The following is a 21,354-nucleotide window of genomic DNA, read 5'->3' as shown; positions in this document are numbered from 1 at the left end:
CTGTCTGTGAGGAAATGATCGTTGTCGTACTTCGTCATAGTTCCATATGAAATTCGCGATTCTTCGCCACTTTTGTTTCTGATCATCTCTCCCGTCGTTCTTTCTGGTTGTGGTAGATCCATTGGATATTGTCCACTGTAACTTTCGCCTACCCTTGCGTAGTACCGTTGGAGTGGTACGCAATAATTTTCTTCCATCGGTTGTGAACGTGTAGCTGAATGCATTGCATTGTACTCTTCGCGACCTGGCTTTCCATTGTCAGGCATTGGTTGGATATCTTGTCCGGCTAACCTTGCTGCTTCATTGCAAGATCCAAACTGTCTTGAAACATACATTTGTGGTTCCGCATGTGTTCGTGGTGACGTTTATTCATCAAGAATTTCGAAACGTGTTTGTTGCTGTGCAAGCTGTCTGAATTCACGTATGTTACTTTCCGCCTGTGATTGGAATCGCAAATGTGTAATATCTTCGTCAATTGCTTGTTTTTTCGGTGCTGTTACAGATACGGATGTGGTTGGATGTGGTTGCAGATTCTGTGCTTGTTCGATTCTGTTCACTACGCTCGTCAATGGTTTGCAACAACTCTGTTCGCAATTTCTGAAATTGTCGCTTCGTTTGCGCTTCTATTTTGACTGTGCGGTTATCATATCTTTTCAGCGCTGCTTTTGCGATACGTTTGTGTAACACACTGTTTTCAACAATTTCACGTGCTGTACCTGCTGCTTGTCTAGTAATTACGTTTATCTGTTTCTCTAGTTTCTTGACTTCTCCCTGGGTGTTGTTACGTAATGTTTTGATCTCGTCCAGAGTGTCATTACGCAATGTTTGTACGTCCGCTTGTACCTTGTCAATGTCTGTTCTCAATTGATTGTGACCCGTTATTAAGTTTCCTATGACTTCTCTTGATTCTTTTGCCTCGTCTTCAATATGACTTAGGTGTAACTGAATCTTTTTGTTTTGTTCTTTAATCTCACGCATTTGTCTCGTGATTTATGCAATTTGTTTCGTCGTTTCTGTATTCTGAATTTTAATTTGGTTCGCAATTTCTTTATTTTGTCTTATCATGGTTTCCGTCATTAATTGTAATAATTCTGCCAGATTGGTGCGTCCTATTGCGTTTTCTTCCGACGTCTTACGCTCTGTGTTTTCGCGCAAGTGTTGGTTTGCAACCGATTGCATTGAACTGTGCGGTGACTTTCTGCTCGAATTCCTTGTACTCTGTGGTGAGGGAGCTCTGATTACTTGTACTATCGGTTCAAATGGTTCAAATGGTTCTGAGCACTATGGGACTCAACTTCTAAGGTCATTAGTCCCCTAGAACTTAGAACTAGTTAAACCTAACTAACCTAAGGACATCACACACATCCATTCCCGAGGCAGGATTCGAACCTGCGACCGTAGCGGTCTCGCGGTTCCAGACTGCAGCGCCTAGAACCGCACGGCCACTTCGGCCGGCTGTACTATCGGATCTACGTATTCAAGACGCAAGTTAGAATCCTCATCGACTGTCTCTCTAATTATATGTCCTATTTCTAGCGATACTGCATCGTCTGTTGTACTGTCCTCTATTCTCTGTCCATTATCATGCTGGGTCTCTACCTCAATTCGATCAAGGTCCGATCTGCCATTGCTAATCTTTCCGAATCCCTTATTTTCTGTTTTAAAAGCAATTCATGCGCCCTACTTCGAGTCAACATGCGCTCATACAATCTCACGCGTTTCATAAACTTTTTGCACACACGATTTGATAAACCATTCACTTACTTGTTTGCCTGACACCTTACACCCTTACAGCACAGCCGTACGTGGATGATATTCTACGTCCCGTTTTGGTATCCTTCGTGGTAAGCCATCCTGGACTTACTGGGTGATCAAAAAGTCAGTACAAATTTAAAAACTGAATAAATCACGGAATAACGTAAATAGAGAGGTACAAATTGACACACGTGCTTGGAATGACATGGGGTTTTATTAGAACCAAAAAAATGCAAAAGTTCATAGAATGACTGACAGATAGTGTTTCATCTGATCAGAATAGCAATAATTAGCATAACAAAGTAAGACAAAGCAAAGATGATGTTCCTTACAGGAAATGCTCAATATGTCCACCATCATTCCTCAACAATAGTTGTAGTCGAGGAATAATGTTGTGAACAGCACTGTAAAGCATGTCTGGAGTTATGGTGAGGCATTGGCGTCGGATGTTGTCTTTCAGCATCCCTAGAGATGTCGGTCGATCACGATACACTTGCGACTTCAGGTAACACCAAAGCCAATAATCGCACGGACTGAGGTCTGGGGACCTGGGAGGCCAAGCATGAAGAAAGTGGCGGCTGAGCACACGATCATCATCAAACGACGCGCGCAAGAGATCTTTCGTGCGTCTAGTAATATGGGGTGGAGCGCCATCCTGCATAAACGTCGTACGTTCCAGCAGGTGTTTACCAGCCAGGCTGGGGATGATGCGATTCTGTAACATATCGGCGTACCTCTCACCCGTCACCGTAGCAGTTTCGCAGTCCAGCGCCATCTGTCGGACATTTTGTGAATTTTTTTTTGTTCTAATAAAACCCCATGTCATTCCAAGCATGTGTGTCAATTTTTATCTCTCTATCTACATTATTCCGTGTTTCTTTAAGTTTTCAAATTTATACGGACTTTTTGATCACCCTGTACAATTCAGCACCCGCACACTGCCAGAATTTCTGATCCTTGTCTTCATGCTTGCCATACGTTATGCACAACATCCGAGCAAATCTGCTATTGCAGGACATTGCCGTGCTTCGGTCATCGTATGGAATATAACAACATGGAGATTCTCTGATACACTTCCAGATATGAGGAATAGTGTTATTAAGGAAACAGTTGGAATTAAATTAGCCACTATCCTTATAAATATAGATGGAGGTTTTCTATTAAATGCTGCTTGGAATTCTGTTGTCTCTTGACAAAAAAAAAGAACGAGAGAGTTAATTTTCACTATCAATAACTCTTGACGATGGTCGTCTCTGGTTGTGTGATGGCGCTGGTCCTTACGGTGTATGTGTGTGTGTGTGTGTTTTTAGTATCTTTCTGGAATTGCTTTGCAAACTGAGATTTTAAATTCCCTTACACTGTTCTTACTTGGTGCAGTTTCGCATTGTTAATGCCAGGGTGTGCACCTGTCGAAATATGGGCAGTCTCGATGACGTCATCCTGCTTCATTCCGTTGAGTTTTTGAAGACTGTATAAACCGGGAGAAAGTAGTTTGTGACGTTTTTTACTTCTACGAGGAAGGAATGCAACGTTGTTTGCAGAGTGTGGAAAAACTCTGCTGCAGTAGAACAGGACTGTAGTGGGCTTTGTCGTTTTTCTTGACGTTTCCTGATGAAAAAACTGTTTCGACGTTTGCCATAGTTGTGCATCATATTAATTCTCCTGCCGCCAGTGTTGTCAAACAACGTTCTGGCCTAGCTCACGTTCATGAAAGCATCTTATTACACACATTTACAGTTGGACTTTATTTCCAAGTAATTGTTTCTGCTTCATTTAATGATTGCATGAAAAATTCAAAAATTTCGGCTTTTCTTTTGGGATTGGTTGAACGGTGCTTTATATTCACAGTCTGACTGAGATTTACGTTCTGTAACTGCATGGCATATGGTGAAGTCTGAACGTTCCCGTGACTCATTGTCCAATACTGAATCTCGACGTTCTATGATGAAGTTCATCGCGAAAGCTTCTCATGGTGCAGCCAAGTCCGTGCTATGGAAAGATTTAAAATTTTCATCGAGGCCCAAGTGTTAGTCAGTGACTGATTTTATTTACTCTGTTGAACCAGCTCTTTTTAAACTGATGCTGCAGAGGTTATAAGGGAGGCGTGTCGTGTGTTGACTAGAGCTCACCCACCCGACAGTAATGTAACATCAGCTGAGACGCATGATTTACGTTCACATCTGTCTGTCCAATTACGAGTCCCGTAACCGGTTGGCCCTGACTAGTATTACTCCGCAATCTGACTGCATAGAACAACAACAAATAATGAAAGGAAATTTCCGTTAACACAATTAATTAACTAAGTCCCCAGCAACTATAAAAGCTACGAAACAAAAACTACGAAACAACAAAGCACAAGTGTAACTGTTCTGTGTGTGGAAGTGTGATTCAACGTACACATCTGGCACGGTTCTTCCTCAATAAGACAAGGTATTTTAAGCACCATTTACTGTGAAGTAATTAAGAAAACAGAAATACTATAATTGCACACAGAAGCCAGAATTACACTCTAATACATGAACACAAGCCAGATGCTTTGTTGACTGAACCTGTAACCAAGAGACATTGTTAATTAGGAAATTTAAAAAAAATAAAACAAAATGTTTTTACTTTCATATATATTGACGAAGAATACACTCTGATCATTACAACATCCCCATTCGAACAGCGTCGGCTGTCTAGCCCATCAGAACAACTGCACACGACATGGTCACAACTAGTACTGCTACCGACATCCTCTCGACAAGCACTGACTACGGCAACCTCAGAACCACTACTTCCCACAGCAACTTCTGAACAAGCACTGCCAGTGGAGGCGGCTGAATAATACTCTTTGGCGCAGTCTCTGGCGCAGTGTAGCCACCTTTCATATGCCCCTCCTCCACGGGCTAGAATTTGATGGTATTTTTGCCAGCATTGGTGGTGAAAATACCACCAAATTCGTCCAAAAAAAAATACAGACAAAAATAAAAGATAATTTTAATAAGTAAATATCACATAACTAAATAAATTTTGGCTTTGCACTGACACTTCAATAACCTAATATACAAAATACAGTAAGGAATACAAATGCTTGCATATATGTGATTGTACATAATAGTTTACACAAGTATCATGTGGTTAAACAATTCAATCAATAGCGTCAGCAATGACGAATATGTGCAGGTAAGAGTCTCATAACATTTCATAAACAGTAAATACACAAAAAAACAGTTTATACAAATATTAACATAAAATCTTGTCAATAGTTCAATAAACAAGTAGCACTCCTCAGAGTTGTTGACAGTTCCAACAGTAGCACCCAGCAATGGTCAACAACTGCAAATAGCAGTCTCATAACATTTCATCAGCAGTGTTTAAACAGCTCCAACAGTGGCACCCAGCAATGGCGAGCAGATGCAGACACCAACAAGTGACATTATGTCAGTAGAAGCAGTTCCATTAGTGAGACCCAGCAATGTTGAGCAGGTGCAGACAGCAACAAGTGACATCATTTCAGTAGAAGCAATTCCATCAGTAGCACCCAGCAATGTTAAACAGGTGCAGACAGCAACAAGTCACATTATTTCAGTAGAAGCAGTTCCATCAGTGGCGCCCAGCAATGTTGAGCAGATGCAGACACCAACAAGTGACAATATTTCAGTAGAAGCAGTTCAATCAGTGGCACCCAGCAATGTTGAACAGGTGCAGACAGCAACAAGTCACATTATTTCAGTAGAAGCAGTTCCATCAGTGGCGCCCAGCAGTGTTGAGCAGATGCAGACGCCAACAAGTGACATTATTTCGGTAGAAGCAGTTCCATCATTGACGCCCAGCAGTGTTGAGCAGATGCAGACGCCAACAAGTGACATTATTTCAGTAGAAGCAGTTCCATCAGTGGCACCCAGCGATGTTGAACTGGTGCAGACAACAACAAGTGACATCATTTCAGTAGAAGCAGTTCCATCACTGGCATCCAGCAATGTTGAACAGGTGCAGGTAACAGTCCATAATATTCACTATCACTAATCAGACAGTTCATGAGAGTTAATTAGCAGAAATTAAACATTTCCAAGTGGCACCCTCCAATGTTAATATGTGTAAGCACGAACAACAGTTTGTATGCACACACAATTGCTTTTACAAAATTATTATCAATGCTCTTACATTAAACATACAAATTATAATAAACACACAAATGATATCAGATAATTGTCATATTAAATATTACAAATACACATATATCAGTAAACCTATAATATTTATGGGTGTCAGTGCAAGCCGCAAGAAACAAGTAAAATAATATTTAGGAGATAGGTCGGTACCGATTATCTGGGATTAGGAAAGGAAAACACACAAAACACACTCACTCATCTTTCTTCCACATTAAGTACTACTGTGTAATTGAATAGTGTTAACTGTGTAAATGCAATTCTGTCAAAGTTTTGATGTTCGAATGTGTATCAAGTAGTAGTGGCAGCAATGTATAACAGTCAATAATAGTTAGTCAACGTCATAGTCATCATGTCAATACCAATGTTTGCCAAGTCAAATCAAATGTACGGTTGCTGAACAACTGTCAGTGTGCCAAGATATGCAAATACACTCCTGGAAATTGAAATAAGAACACCGTGAATTCATTGTCCCAGGAAGGGGAAACTTTATTGACACATTCCTGGGGTCAGATACATCACATGATCACACTGACAGAACCACAGGCACATAGACACAGGCAACAGAGCATGCACAATGTCGGCACTAGTACAGTGTATATCCATCTTTCGCAGCAATGCAGGCTGCTATTCTCCCATGGAGACGATCGTAGAGATGCTGGATGTAGTCCTGTGGAACGGCTTGCCATGCCATTTCCACCTGACGCCTTAGTTGGACCAGCGTTCGTGCTGGACGTGCAGACCGCGTGAGACGACGCTTCATCCAGTCACAAACATGCTCAATGGGGAACAGATCCGGAGATCTTGCTGGCCAGGGTAGTTGACTTACACCTTCTAGAGCACGTTGGGTGGCACGGGATACATGCGGACGTGCATTGTCCTGTTGGAACAGCAAGTTCCCTTGCCGGTCTAGGAATGGTAGAACGATGGGTTCGATGACGGTTTGGATGTACGCTGCACTATTCAGTGTCCCCTCGACGATCACCAGTGGTGTACGGCCAGTGTAGGAGATCGCTCCCCACACCATGATGCCGGGTGTTGGCCCTGTGTGCCTCGGTCGTATGCAGTCCTGATTGTGGCGCTCACCTGCACGGCGCCAAACACGCATACGACCATCATTGGCACCAAGGCAGAAGCGACTCTCATCGCTGAAGACGACACGTCTCCATTCGTCCCTCCATTCATGCCTGTCGCGACACCACTGGAGGCGGGCTGCACGATGTTGGGGCGTGAGCGGAAGACGACCTAACGGTGTGCGGGACCGTAGCCCAGCTTCATGGAGATGGTTGCGAATGGTCCTCGCCGATACCCCAGGAGCAACAGTGTCCCTAATTTGCTGGGAAGTGGCGGTGCGGTCCCCTACGGCACTGCGTAGGATCCTGCGGTCTTGGCGTGCATCCGTGCGTCGCTGCGGTCCGGTCCCAGGTCGACGGGCACGTGCACCTTCCGCCGACCACTGGCGACAACATCGATGTACTGTGGAGACCTCACGCCCCACGTGTTGAGCAATTCGGTGGTACGTCCACCCGGCCTCCCGCATGCCCACTATACGCCCTCGCTCAAAGTCCGTCAACTGCACATACGGTTCACGTCCACGCTGTCGGGGCATGCTACCAGTGTTAAAGACTGCGGTGGAGCTCCGTATGCCACGGCAAACTGGCTGACACTGACGGCAGCGGTGCACAAATGCTGCGCAGCTAGCGCCATTCGACGGCCAACACCGCGGTTCCTGGTGTGTCCGCTGTGCCGTGCGTGTGATCATTGCTTGTACAGCCCTCTCGCAGTGTCCGGAGCAAGTATGGTGGGTCTGACACACCGGCGTCAATGTGTTCTTTTTTCCATTTCCAGGAGTGTACTTCCTCTCTCAGAAAAAAAAGTATATACTGCTTATTGATCTAAAAAAAAGTTTGTGTGTGTAGGCAATCTTCCTTCTACTTGAGTGTTCTAGTCTGCCATCTTTATCCTCATTGTTCCCTATAAACCAACAAAAAAAACTATGCTCCTCACTTACTTTACCTCTTATCCACCAAAACTCCAATAACCATCAGCATCACATAATCTCAATACTTCAGTAATACCTCTTATGTCGATACATATAAATCTTATCATCAATATCATTTACCTTTACGTCTTGTCCACCAAAACTCCAATAATCATCAACTTTAGACAATCTCAATACCTCAATAAGACCTCTTCAATACGTCGATACATATAAACCTTATCACCAATATCATTTAACTTCCATAACAACTCTTTCCTCTAGTCAGTCTCCTCGGAAAAGTACAGATAAAATCCTATCGCAAACTTCAATTCATCATCCCATACAATCTGAAGACCCAATGTTGACACTCGCATTCGGAAGGACGACGGTTCAATCCCGCGTCCGGCCATCCTGATTTAGGTTTTCCGTGATTTCCCTAAATCACTCTAGGCAAATGCCGGGATAGTTCTTCTGAAAGGGCACGGCCGACTTCCTTCCCCATCCTTCCCTAATCCGATGAGACCGATGACCCCGCTGTCTGGTCTCCTTCCCCAAACCAACCAACCAAACCCAATGTTGACACACAACCTCTGTGTAATCCATCTGACCCAAATCTTCTACTCATTATGAATTATAAAATACATTTTGGTTACCTTGTCCATCATTAAATAAAAGAAATGCATACATGACCTCTAACAGCCTTTAGTTCGAATAACTTTCAGTAAGTAAGTACAAGTACGGAGTGTGAATGATCGTAATATTTCACAGTGTGTACACCACTTCAAGAATCATGGCAAAACAGAAGCAAACATGTGGAGTATTTCTTGTGTCAAGTGTCACTTGCTATTTCAGTTGCTCACGAACAATGCAGTGTAATAACTTTCAATGGTCTAAACCTAGTGTTGGTATGTCATATCGTTAGCTTCCTTCCTATTAGCATAAATTTATACAGCTTCCATAAAACCTCCAGCTCATGTGACTTCAATGAAGTTTCTTGTACCAACGTCGTTCGTAGAATTATAGCAGTTCATTTTCTTATCTTAAAAATATAAGGCACTGAGCGTAAGCAAAACATGCAATAGCGAGTAAATATATCAGTAGAGAACAGAATGTCTACAAGTGGATGCAGCACAATCCCTACAACGAGGCTCTGCCAAGCAAATAATCTATAATTAATGCCATAGTGTAACCTAAACTCTATGTTCGTACACAGTATATCAGCATTTCTATATACCAAATTCAAGAGTAGTTATGACAACAAAACAGAAATGTGTAAATATGCAATCCATACACAAAGCAGCAAATATATATCTTACATAATAAACAGGTCATTAGCATCATATCAGCATAAGCAAATAAATGTTCATATGTAATCTTAATAAGTAAACATGAAGGTGCAAGCAGGTAAATCACAAAGTATAACTTACATACATAACCACATCAGTACAATTAATCAGGCGACAATTATAATTTAAATAAATAAGCACAGCAGGCACATAAAAAAATGTGACATCAGTGAAAAAGCATAGCAGCCAAGCGATGCATAATATACACAAGTAACAACCCTGTTCATTAATCAATCATTGTCAAGATCAGTTAATGTATGCAAGCACGTCACTTCACAAGTAAATTCATAGAACATGAAATTTAGCACAAAGTATGAAACACGTAATCGCGAGCAGCAAATTACGTGTAAAGTACGTACCTGAGTGGTAATATGTTACCTGAAAAATAAACTCAATTAATAGTTACCTTTTTAGTTTATTACTTTCGTCTTCGAAATTACATTCTTCCGGAAATTTTCTTAACGTCAGACACACACAGAATTTACCTGAAGGTCTTAAATATTTTATAAACCTTATCCTGAAAAATACTGAACGTTAATAACATAATTTATCAAGTCACTATAGCTTTATACTGAATTTATTCGGAGAAATTAGACTGTATTTGTTTACAGCTGTCGGTGCATTCGCATTGAGCGCTCAATCAGCTGTAGGTACGCGTGACGTAGGAAGTAATTGTTTGCCGTCAACGACTGCCTTGTGCGGCGCGCAGACTTGACTGTTGCTTTGAGTATGTGCCGCCGCCAGAACACGCCGCGGAATCCTTGCATTCTCCGTGTGTTTACGTATAACTGTTAGTTTCTCAAAAGTATGTCATTCTACAATAATTTTAACGCTCGATATATGATGTACTCCCCTAGAGCGTCGAGATTTAAGAGTGTCTACTTCGACAGTGTTATCATGAATAATTTTGCGAACTCTATATGGACCGTTATAAAGCAGAAAAAATTTGCGACACAAGCCCTTTCCTTTGTGAGACAAATGATGAGACTTACTTAACACCTTTTCACCAACTGACAAGGTTTTTAAACGACCAGGACGTTTAGCTGATTTCTCTCTTCTAGCAGCCGCAGATGCAATATTTTGTAGAGCCAGGTTGACAACTTCAGAATGCTGCAGTTTCCATGAAGGCGGAAAAGGAACGATTGCAGAAATGCGATTTGTCGGTGCTTTATTTTTTAATATCAATATAGGCGGTAAAGAAGTTGAATCGTTAGGGAGTTCATTCAGAACGTTTTGAAAAATATGAAGATACTGATCCCAAGTTCTGTGATTCTGATGACAATAAAATCGACACAATTTATTGATTTCCTTCGTCCATCTCTCTCAAGCGTTAGATTGAGGGTGAAAAAGTGAATTGAAAATTGGTTTAATCTTACGACGCCGTAGAGTACGAAGCCAAATTTTAGAGCGAAACTGTGATCCATTATCCGATATAACCTTATCAACATGACCCAATTCCTTAAGAAAATGTTTGATGAAAGCGTTTGATACTGAACGAGATGTTACTTTGCGTAAAGGTGTAAAACACACATATTTTGATGTCAATTCCACTGCTACCAAAATGTATGCAAAACAATTTGTAGAACGAACCACTGGACCGAACAAATCGACTGCAGCCATTTCCTTTAATTTCGCTGGAATGATAGGAAACAACGGTGCTCTGTGAGAAATAGTTGGCGGCTTAGCCTTTTGACATAATTTGCATTTGGCAAGAACAGATCAAATACGTTTTTCCATATTACTGAAGTAGCAATTTTATCGTAATTTATGAAAGCATTTTCTGGGACCAAAGTGTGCATAACCGAAATGTGTATACCAAATCATTTCATTGACCCACTCATCAGGAATACAAACTAACCAAACAGAGTCGTCGACCGATTTTCGTTTAAAAAGAATATAATTGCGAACTAAATAATGCTGTCTAATCACTACGCTTTCCTTTCTCCTCCACTTCTCGTTAATGTCCTTCTAGATTGGATCCTTATTTTGCTCCTTAGCGATGTCCTGCCTGGAGCGAAGACGAAATAAAATTTTCAAACGCAACACCTTGAATATACATCAAACAATTATTGTTTTCTTTGCAGTCCTCTTGAGCACTTTGTTTCAAACCCATAGGTGCACGTGATAAAGCATCAGCAATAATATTTGAAGAACCCTGTATGTAAACAATACTAAAATCAAATTCCTGTAGATACAGCGCCCATCGTGACAATCTTCCATGAGTTAATTTTGTTGACGTAAGAAATTCCAGAGCTCGATGATCGGTGTAAACCTTAGTATGTCTCCCATACAAAAATGTCTGAAATTTTGTGAAAGCCTAAACAACAGCCAAGGCTTCAAGTTCCGTAATCGAATAATTCTTTTCTGATTTAGAGAGAACACTACCTCCAAATGCAATAGTTTTCTGTACTACAACGCCGTTTTCTTCTATCTCTTGAAATAAGTGTGCACCTAGGCCTTTGTATGATGAGTCCGTCGCCAAACAAAAATCTATAGATAAATCCGGATGTGAAAGAAGTGGAGCAGCAACTAAAGCATCACGAAGTTGTTCAAATTCTGATTGAGCTTCCTCATCCCAACACCAATTAGAATTCTTTCCAAATAGTTCACATAAACGAGGTGTGGCCAAATCGTCCAATCTAACAAAGCGTCTAAGAAAACTACGAACATCACGTTTTGTGGTAGGAACAGCATAATTACGAATAGCGTCTAGTTTCTTTGGATCAGGAAGAATCCTACTGTAGAAATAATATGACCAAGAAATTTCACCTGAGAACGACCAAATTCAGATTTTTCCAAGTTCACTGTAATGCCAACTCTTGCAAAAATACGTAATAATGAATCCAAAATTGTTATGCTCACTCCAAGAACGTTTAGCAATAAGAATATCGTCAACATATGAAGTAATATTGTCACGACGATAAACAGGAAAAATTTCGTTTAAACCACGAATGAATGCTGCTGAAGATACAGTAAGTCCAAATGGTAATTTCAGAAATCACTTTTGGGTAAAATAGTCATATCCGGTTATTCTTTACCGAGTCCTTTTCTAGATAGATTGATAGTTGAAGAATTGTTTTGATAGATATAAAGAATAGTAAAAGAGTAGGCAGCAGTGCAGAAAACTAAAAGGGAAATAGCACCACTACAGCTCGGGGCCCTGTGCATGCTACCGCACATATTCACTTAGTGTAGTGAATCCCCTGAGGACTTAAATAGCCGCACATAAATTCCGGTTTGTGACTTACAAGGGGAGGCCGCCAATTGTGAAATTCAGATTCGATTCATACTGCGCATAATAAAAGCTCATGGCCAGAGGTGTAATGTGGCAAAGCACCAAGATGCACTTCTCAGCCGTTGTCGAGAAAAACGACAGTTAAAAGAAACCGTTGTGGTGAAATACTCTCTACGACTAATAATTTACTACAGCGTCGTGGCGCAGCAGCAAGCGTTTGGGTTCGTAATCCGAAGGTCGCCGGATCGAATCTTGCGCCATGCAAAATTTTTTTTATTATTAGTTTTTTGTAATTCAAATTATATATATATATATATATATATATATATATATATATATATATATATATATATATATATATAACTATTAATGAATTGCTTATGCATGTTGGTGAAGGCGGATCGCTCTCCTATTGTACCGCCTCCATTTTTCCGTTTTTTTAACAGGGTGTACCAAAGCTCTCCTGTCCGCACTGATTTTCGATGATGTTATAAGTTGCGCTAGGGACCGCATCTACCTTCTTTCGAAGTTAGCAGGCAACTACGCTGTTAGGCGGCGGCTCGTTTCGGACCATTCAACATCTGTCCTTCAAGTGTAACGAGCGAGTAACGGAGTTTATATTTCATACCTGCCACAGCAAGTTTGTGTTCGTGGGGTCTCTATTCTAATTCGAACGTTTGACTTACGCTATACGTATTCGTTTCGGAATACCGTTTCTACGCCTTCCGTTAACTGTACGTGGTTAACATTATGAAGACAATTAATAACATTTGTGAAATACAACTTTGTTTGCGGAAAACATAATGATGTTTCAACAACTTATTATATGCATAATTGTTGCAACTGATTGCCGGGAATATTATATATATATATATATATATGAACTTAAAGAAAACAAATGCTTTGCCACATCACACCTCTGGCCATGAGCTTTTATTATGCGCATTATGAATCGAATCTGAATTTCACAATTGGCGGCCTCCCCTTGTTAGTGGCCAATTTGATGGAAGTGCGTACAGAAATTGATCTAACCATGAACATGGATGCATGTCATTCTTAGAACTGCGAAAGACCTTAAGTTTCCGGACAGTTAAAAAGTGTTTATAGTCTTTGTTTTCGCCTCGTGGCGACAAAGACCTACCGCGTCTATCCCAGTCTGAAAGTCGATTATTGTCAAGTTCGCGCGCCTAGCGCTCTCTTGTTGCATCTCGTAAATGAAATAAATTATTTTCTTCAAAACCCGCTGCTATCGGTGATTCCAAATTTCTTCTACTGTCTTTTCCTACGATTTCGCCTTCAATTTGTTTGACTTGCTTTCGTAATGCCTCAAATTCCCTTTTAGCGCATTCATTAAATTTTCCCTGATTTTCAACATGCTTATCTATGTTCTGGTACTCTTCGGTTTCTACAAATGGCAATGGAGCTGTATCATCTGAATCTCTGTCCCCATGTAAACTAAGATTTGTCAATTTATCTGAAATCTCCTCAACTGTTTCCGATAAGTCACCTACTTTCTCTTTCTGTTTATTTACGTCTTCCGTAAGTGTCGCGACTCGGGTTTCAGTATTGACACATTTAGTAGTTAACTGTTCATACTGTTGTGTTAGGTTATTTAATCTGTCATTTGGCACGGATTCCTCGATTCTTTCAAATATTTCTTCCTTATCATGTGCACGTTGTAAATTTAACTCTGAAAATTTTTGTACTATCACGCGATCTCTTTCTTCCTGCTCTCTATCCTGTTCCTTTTGTCTTATTTCTATTGAAATTGATCTATTATTGTGAGCATTCAAAACCGGTTGTACTTCTTCTCTAATTTCTTTCTTTAATTCATCTTTCATGTTTTAAAACATGTCCCTATTCGTGAGTCTAACCGTGTTTCCATTGTTCCCATATCAGTTTCTAACCGTGTTGCCAATGTTCCCATCTCTGTTTTTAATTCAGATCCTAACTGTGATCCCAGTGAGTCTAACCGTGGTTCCATTGTTCCCATCTCAGTTTTAATTGTTCCTATTTGTGAGTCTAACCGTGATCCCACTGTTTTTAATTCAGATCCCAATAAAATATTGCACTCATCAACTGCTCCACATTGACTGGTTCGAAATTCTTTTCACCCCTAACATTTCCCGCAAAACCAGTTTCCTTCGTCATAGCTGTAAAGCTATCTGTGTTCGATACTATTCCAGAATCTTCTGTTGTTAATCTTGTATTCTGAAAATTTTTTGATTGTGAAAAGTTTTGAAATGGTTCCGGACTATTTTCCCGACTTATTACATTGTTTTCAACTTCATTATTCATCATACTGTTCTCCTGTTCGCCATGTCAACAATTTCGTCATTCTGATTATCCATCATTTTTGCCTTTTTCATCGATCGCGTAATCATTTACAAAACATACAAAACTCGTCACTATACGAAAATTACACACAATGACACTTTATCTCCAATAATACCATTCACACCAAATGCTTTCCTACAAACACGATTAACGAATAATTGAAATCTTCATAATTGCACAAAATTGTCAAACCCGTATACAAGACATCAAAAATTAAATTCTGCAAAAATACCATTAGAAGAATGACAAGACAACTACAAATGTTCAGTTACCAAATCTACACATGCAATATAGACCACAATTACTAAACAAAAATTACTATAACAATACTACTGTCTGCTATTTTTACTATCAAAAGAATTCCAAGGGACGATCCGAAGCAGCGGTCGCCACGTGCATGGGGGCTTAATTATATAGAACGCAAATATTTTTAGTATTAGTAGCTGACTGTCCGGTTATGCAGTCTCGTAAACGGTTGGCCCTGACCAGTATAACTCCGCTATCTGACTGCATAGAATAACAACAAAGAATGAAAGGAAATTTCCGTTAACACAATTAATTAATTAAGTCCCCAGCAACTGTAAAAGCTACGAAACAAAAGCTACAAAACAACAATGCACAAGTGTAACTGTTCTGTGTGTGGAAGTGTGATTCAACGTACACATCTGGAACGGTTCTTCCTCAATAAGACAAGGTATTTTAAGCACCATTTACTCTGAAGTAATTAAAAGAAACAGAAATACTATAATTGCACATATAAACCAGAATTACACTCTAATACATGAACACAAGCCAGATGCTTTGTTGACTGAACCTGTAACCAAGAGACATTGTTAGTTAGGAAATTTAAAAAAATTAAAAAATGTTTTTTACCTTCATATATATTGACGAAGAATACACTCTGATCATTATAACATCCCCATTCGAACAACATCTGCTGTCTAGCCCATCAGAACAACCGCACACGACATGCTCACAACTAGTACTGCTACCGACATCCTCTCAACAAACACTGACTACGGCAACCTCAGAACTACTACTTCCCACAGCAACTTCTGAACAAGCACTGCCAGTGGAGACGGCTGAATAATACTCTTTGGCGCAGTCTCTGGCGCTGTGACTCAGTGTAGCCACCTTTCAAGAGAGAGATTGAATAGAACGTTTCTTTTCGTGGGAGACAACCAAAAGCCTTAATCCTTATTTTGCTGTTTCCCATAGGCTTCCGAAGATCCACAAGTGAAGAGTCGCTCTTACAGGGTGTTTCAAAAATGTCCGGTATATTTGAAACGGCAATACAAACTAAACGAGCAGCGATAGAAATACACCGTTTGTTGCAATATGCTTGGGACAACAGTACATTTTCAGGCAGACAAACTTTCGAAATTACAGTAGTTACAATTGTCAACAACAGATGGCGCTGCGGTCTGGGAAACTCTATAGTACGATATTTTCCACATATCCACCATGCGTAGCAATAATATGGCGTAGTCTCTGAATGAAATTACCCGAAACCTTTGACAACGTGTCCGGCGGAATGGCTTCACATGCAAATGAGATGTACTGCTTCAGCTGTTCAATTGTTTCTGGATTCTGGCGGTACACCTGGTCTTTCACGTGTCCCCACAGAAAGAAGTCACAGGGGTTCATGTCTGGTGAATAGGGAGGCCAATCCACGCCGCCTCCTGTATGTTTCGGATAGCCCAAAGCAATCACACGACCATCTAAATATTCATTCCGAAAATTAAAGACGTCGGCCGTGCGATGTGGCCGGGCACCATCTTGCATAAAGCACGAGGTGTTCGCAGTGTCGTCTAAGGCAGTTTGTACCGCCACAAATTCACGAAGAATGTCCAGACAGCGAGATGCAGTAATCGTTTCGGATCTGAAAAATGGGCCAATGATTCCTTTGGAAGAAATGGCGGCCAAGACCAGTACTTTTTGAGGATGCAGGGACGATGGGACTGCAACATGGGGCTTTTCGGTTCCCCATATGCGCCAGTTCTGTTTATTGACGAAGCCGTCCAGGTAAAAATAAGCTTCGTCAGTAAACCAAATGCTGCCCACATGCATATCGCCGTCATCAATCCTGTGCACTATATCGTTAGCGAATGTCTCTCGTGCAGCAATGGTAGCGGCGCTGAGGGGTTGCCGCATTTGAATTTTGTATGGATAGAGGTGTAAACTCTGGCGCATGAGACGATACGTGGACTTTGGCGTCATTTGGACCGCAGCTGCAACACGACGAACGGAAAGCCGAGGCCGCTGTTGGATCACCTGCTGCACTAGCTGCGTGTTGCCCTCTGTGGTTGCCGTACGCGGTCGCCCTACCTTTCCAGCACGTTCATCCGTCACATTCCCAGTCCGTTGAAATTTTTCAAACAGATCCTTTATTGTATCGCTTTTCGGTCCTTTGGTTACATTAAACCTCCGTTGAAAACTTCGTCTTGTTGCAACAACACTGTGTTCTAGGCGGTGGAATTCCAACACCAGAAAAATCCTCTGTTCTAAGGAATAAACCATGTTGTCCACAGCACACTTGCGCGTTGTGACCAGCACACGCTTACAGCAGAAAGACGACGTACAGAATGGCGCACCCACAGACTGCGTTGTCTTCTATATCTTTCACATCACTTGCAGCGCCATCTGTTGTTGAAAATTGTAACTACTGTAATTTAGAATGTAATGTATACTCTCTTTTGGCGTCTTTACAACTATTTGCCTTGGGATGTCGGTCAGTATCATTAAAGGCCTCTATCTCTTAGAATGTCCACACTCATCAGTGTCGCTTACACCTTCTTGTAGCAGTTTCCAGGATGACTACATTATTGACCCTCTTTATAAGGATCTTCTCTTTGCTGTGGCTTTTTCCTGTTATTTTATTCTTGACGTTATGAACCGAGTGTTAGCAGTGCTGCAACTTTAGTATCAGGAACTGTTTTCTGTTTTGGCTGCATCTGTACTAGGTGGCAGCGTTACCACTGCACTTGTTTATGTTTTCTGTGAATGTTGTTAATTTTCTCTAACTGTCGTCTTCTTTTTGTAGTTGTTCGGTCGCGTCACATAATAACGCCTGCTCTGTCGCCCACTGTGATATTCTCTCCTGTATTTCCAACCCTAATTTACTTACCCTTGCTCGTGTCACCTTTTGCCCTGAAAAATCATTCTCAGTACGTGCAATTAAGTCTTGCGTAGCACTGCTGTATATTCACCGTCACTCTGATTGCTGCTGTTTTCCCTCTCGTATTATCATTTGAATCAGCCGTATGCTTCCCGGGCAGCCATGCTGACTACATCTGTTCGCCCATCTGACGTAGAACACGCTGCAGTGCACCGCCTGTTCACGGGCGCCGCTGACTCAGTCGCTTTCCGCCGAGCCGCCAGAAGCAGTGCAGGGCGTGGGTCGCCTCGAGCCGGCGGGCGGTAGCCTGATACGCATCGCTGCCGTACACGCGCCTTTCCGCAGCTGACGTACGGCTGACGTGCGCTCTGCACCGGTGGGAGAGCCACGATCCCGCCGTGCTGCTGAAGGATCGACCGCATTTCAAAATTTAAATACTCGCCCTGCCTTATACAGGGTGTTACAAAAGGGCACGGCCAAACTTTCAGGAAACATTCCTCACACACAAATAAAGAAAAGATGTCATGTGGACATGTGTCCGGAAACGCTTACTTTCCATGTTATTTTATTAATTCTCTCAAATCACATTAATCATGGAATGGAAACACAGCAACAGAACGTACCAGCGTGACTTCAAACACTTTGTTACAGGAAATGTTCAAAATGTCCTCCGTTAGCGAGGATACATGCATCCACCCTCCGTCGCATGGAATCGCTGATGCAGCACTGGAGAATGGGGTATTGTATCACAGCCGTCCACAATACGAGCACGAAGAGTCTCTACATTTGGTACCGGGGTTGTGTAGACAAGAGCTTTCAAATGCCTCCATAAATGAAAGTCAAGAGGGTTGAGGTCAGGAGAGCGTGGAGGCCATGGAATTGGTCCGCCTCTACCAATCCATCGGTCACCGAATCTGTTCAGAAGCGTACGAACACTTCGACTGAAATGTGCAGGAGGTCCATCGTGCATGAACCACATTTTGTGTCGTACTTGTAAAGGGACATGTTCTAGCAGCACAGGTAGAGTATCCCGTATGAAATCATGATAACGTGCTCCATTGAGCGTAGGTGGAAGAACATGTGGCCCAATCAAGACATCACCAAAAATGCCTACCCAAACGTTCACAGAAAATTTGTGTTGATGACGTGATTGCACAATTGCATGCGGATTCTCGGCAGCCCACAAATTTACAATTTGATCACGTTGGAATGAAGCCTTATCCGTAAAGAGAGCATTTGCACTGAAATGAGGATTGTCACATTGTTGGATGAACCATTCGCGGAAGTGTACCCGTGGAGGCCAATCAGCTGCTTATGGTTCCTGCAGGCGCTGTACATGGTACGGAAACAACTGGTTCTCCCGTAGCACTCTCCATACAGTGACGTGGTCAACGTTACCTTGTACAGCAGCAACTTCTCTGACGCTGACGTCAACTGCACGAAGAATTGCCTCGTCCATTGCTGGTGTCCTCGTCGTTCTAGGTCTTCCACAGTCGCGACTCATAGGCTGAAATTTTCCGTGCTCCCTAAGGCGCCGATCAATTGCTTCGAACGTCTTCCTGTCGGGACACCTTCGTTCTGGAAATCTGTCTCGATACAAACGTACCGCGCCACGGATATTGCCCCGTGGTAATCCATACGTCAAATGGGCATCTCCCAACTCCGCATTTGTAAACATTGCACTGACTGCAAAACCAAGTTCGTGGTGAACACTAACCTACGTACTGATGTGCTTGATGCTAATACTGTAGAGCAATGAGTCGCATATCAACACAAGCACCGAAGTCAACATTACCTTCCTTCAATTGGGCCAACTGGCGGTGAATCGAGGAAGTACAGTACATACTGACGAAACTAAAATGAGCTCTAACATGGAAATTAAGCGTTTCCGGACGCATGTCCATATAACATCTTTTCTTTATTTGTGTAAGAGGAATGTTTCCTGAAAGTTTGGCCGTGCCTTTTTGTAACACCCTGTATACATTCAAAGTCTCTTCCAGAAAACATCAAATGACAGTTTCACCACTTGTGGATATAGGTACCACTTGCCAACAACGCATCGTTTGGACTCGGAGCTGACGTCAAAACACAGGTGATTCAGCAGCCGTTTTGCACAGGAATAATTGGAAATAGAGAAGCGAGTGAAATCTGGATTCGCAGGACAGAGAGGTTGTGAAAAAGGGCCCTAATCAGTTGCTGCTAGTTGCACAAAGACACAAACTTTGTTTGTTTTGTATCTCGCCTGGAGGGCGGCGCGTGCGTCTGCTCCTGAAAACTGAAAGGTTGGCCGAATGTACCAAGTGAGTAGGAGCAGGAAAAGGTAAGACAAGTCGGTACTCCGTTTCAACTTATATTTACTATAGGCAGAAAACAAGTTAATACATTCAGAATGAGATTTTCACTCTGCAGCGGAGTGTGCGCTGTTATGAAACTTTCTGGCAGATTGAAACTGTGTGCCGGACCGAGACTGGAACTCGGGACTTTTGCCTTTTGCGGGCAAGTGCTCTACCAACTGAGCTACCCAACCACGACTCACGCCCCGTCCTCACAGCTTTACTTCTGCCCGCACCAAGATATCAAAAATGTCTGGAGGACACGGTAAGGGAAACGTAGCTACCACTGTATGGGGATTTACAGTAGACTTAAAGTCAGCACAAATATGGAAATGACCATTTGGTTTCTTCACATACACTATAGCCGAACCCCATGGCGTAGCAGAAACAGGTTCAATGACACCACTGTCTTGCAAATGCGTAAGTTCACCAGCTACTGCGTCGCGCAGTGTTTGCGGTACTGGGCGTGCTCGACGGAAAATAAAGATGGCATTGTCTTTAACATACATTATGGCCTGCAAAGTCTGTGGTACAACCAAGGCCATCAGAAAATAGCAAAATCATCGCATAGTGCTGCAACTCTGTCTGCATGGTCACTTGTGTTGATGCAGAGTACATTGTCCCTAATTGCGTGGCCAAAAAGTTCAAATGCGTCCATGCCAAAAATGTTCTTAGCATCACTAGAGCGCAGCACATGGAAAGACACTGTACGGGTCGTTGCACCATACGTGGCTATCAAACTACACACGCCAAGCACTGAGATTTCCTGTCTAGTAAATGCAGTCAGTGTGGAATGTGAACGACGAAGATGGGGCGATCGAAGCAAGTCATACACTGATCTGTTCAATAAAGAAACTGACGAACCAGTGTCCAGCTGCAGGCGAAAGAACGTCCACAAATGTTCAAAGTAACAAAAAGTTTCCTCGCATCGTGCTGAATGCGAGAGGAAGTGTCTGGCAAAACTTGATTCACACGATGAGCTATAGAAGCACGTCAAGCACAACGCTTTGAATAAATGGCATAACGTACATAGGCTGATGTGAATCATGATCATGGCTGTTGCCGTTGCGGTGACGTTCACGTGAGTCAAAGGGAGTC

The sequence above is a fragment of the Schistocerca americana genome, chromosome 7 (assembly GCF_021461395.2).
Source record: "Schistocerca americana isolate TAMUIC-IGC-003095 chromosome 7, iqSchAmer2.1, whole genome shotgun sequence".
In the NCBI taxonomy this organism is placed as follows: Eukaryota; Metazoa; Arthropoda; class Insecta; order Orthoptera; family Acrididae; genus Schistocerca; species Schistocerca americana.
Note: the sequence above shows the minus strand (reverse complement) of the source record.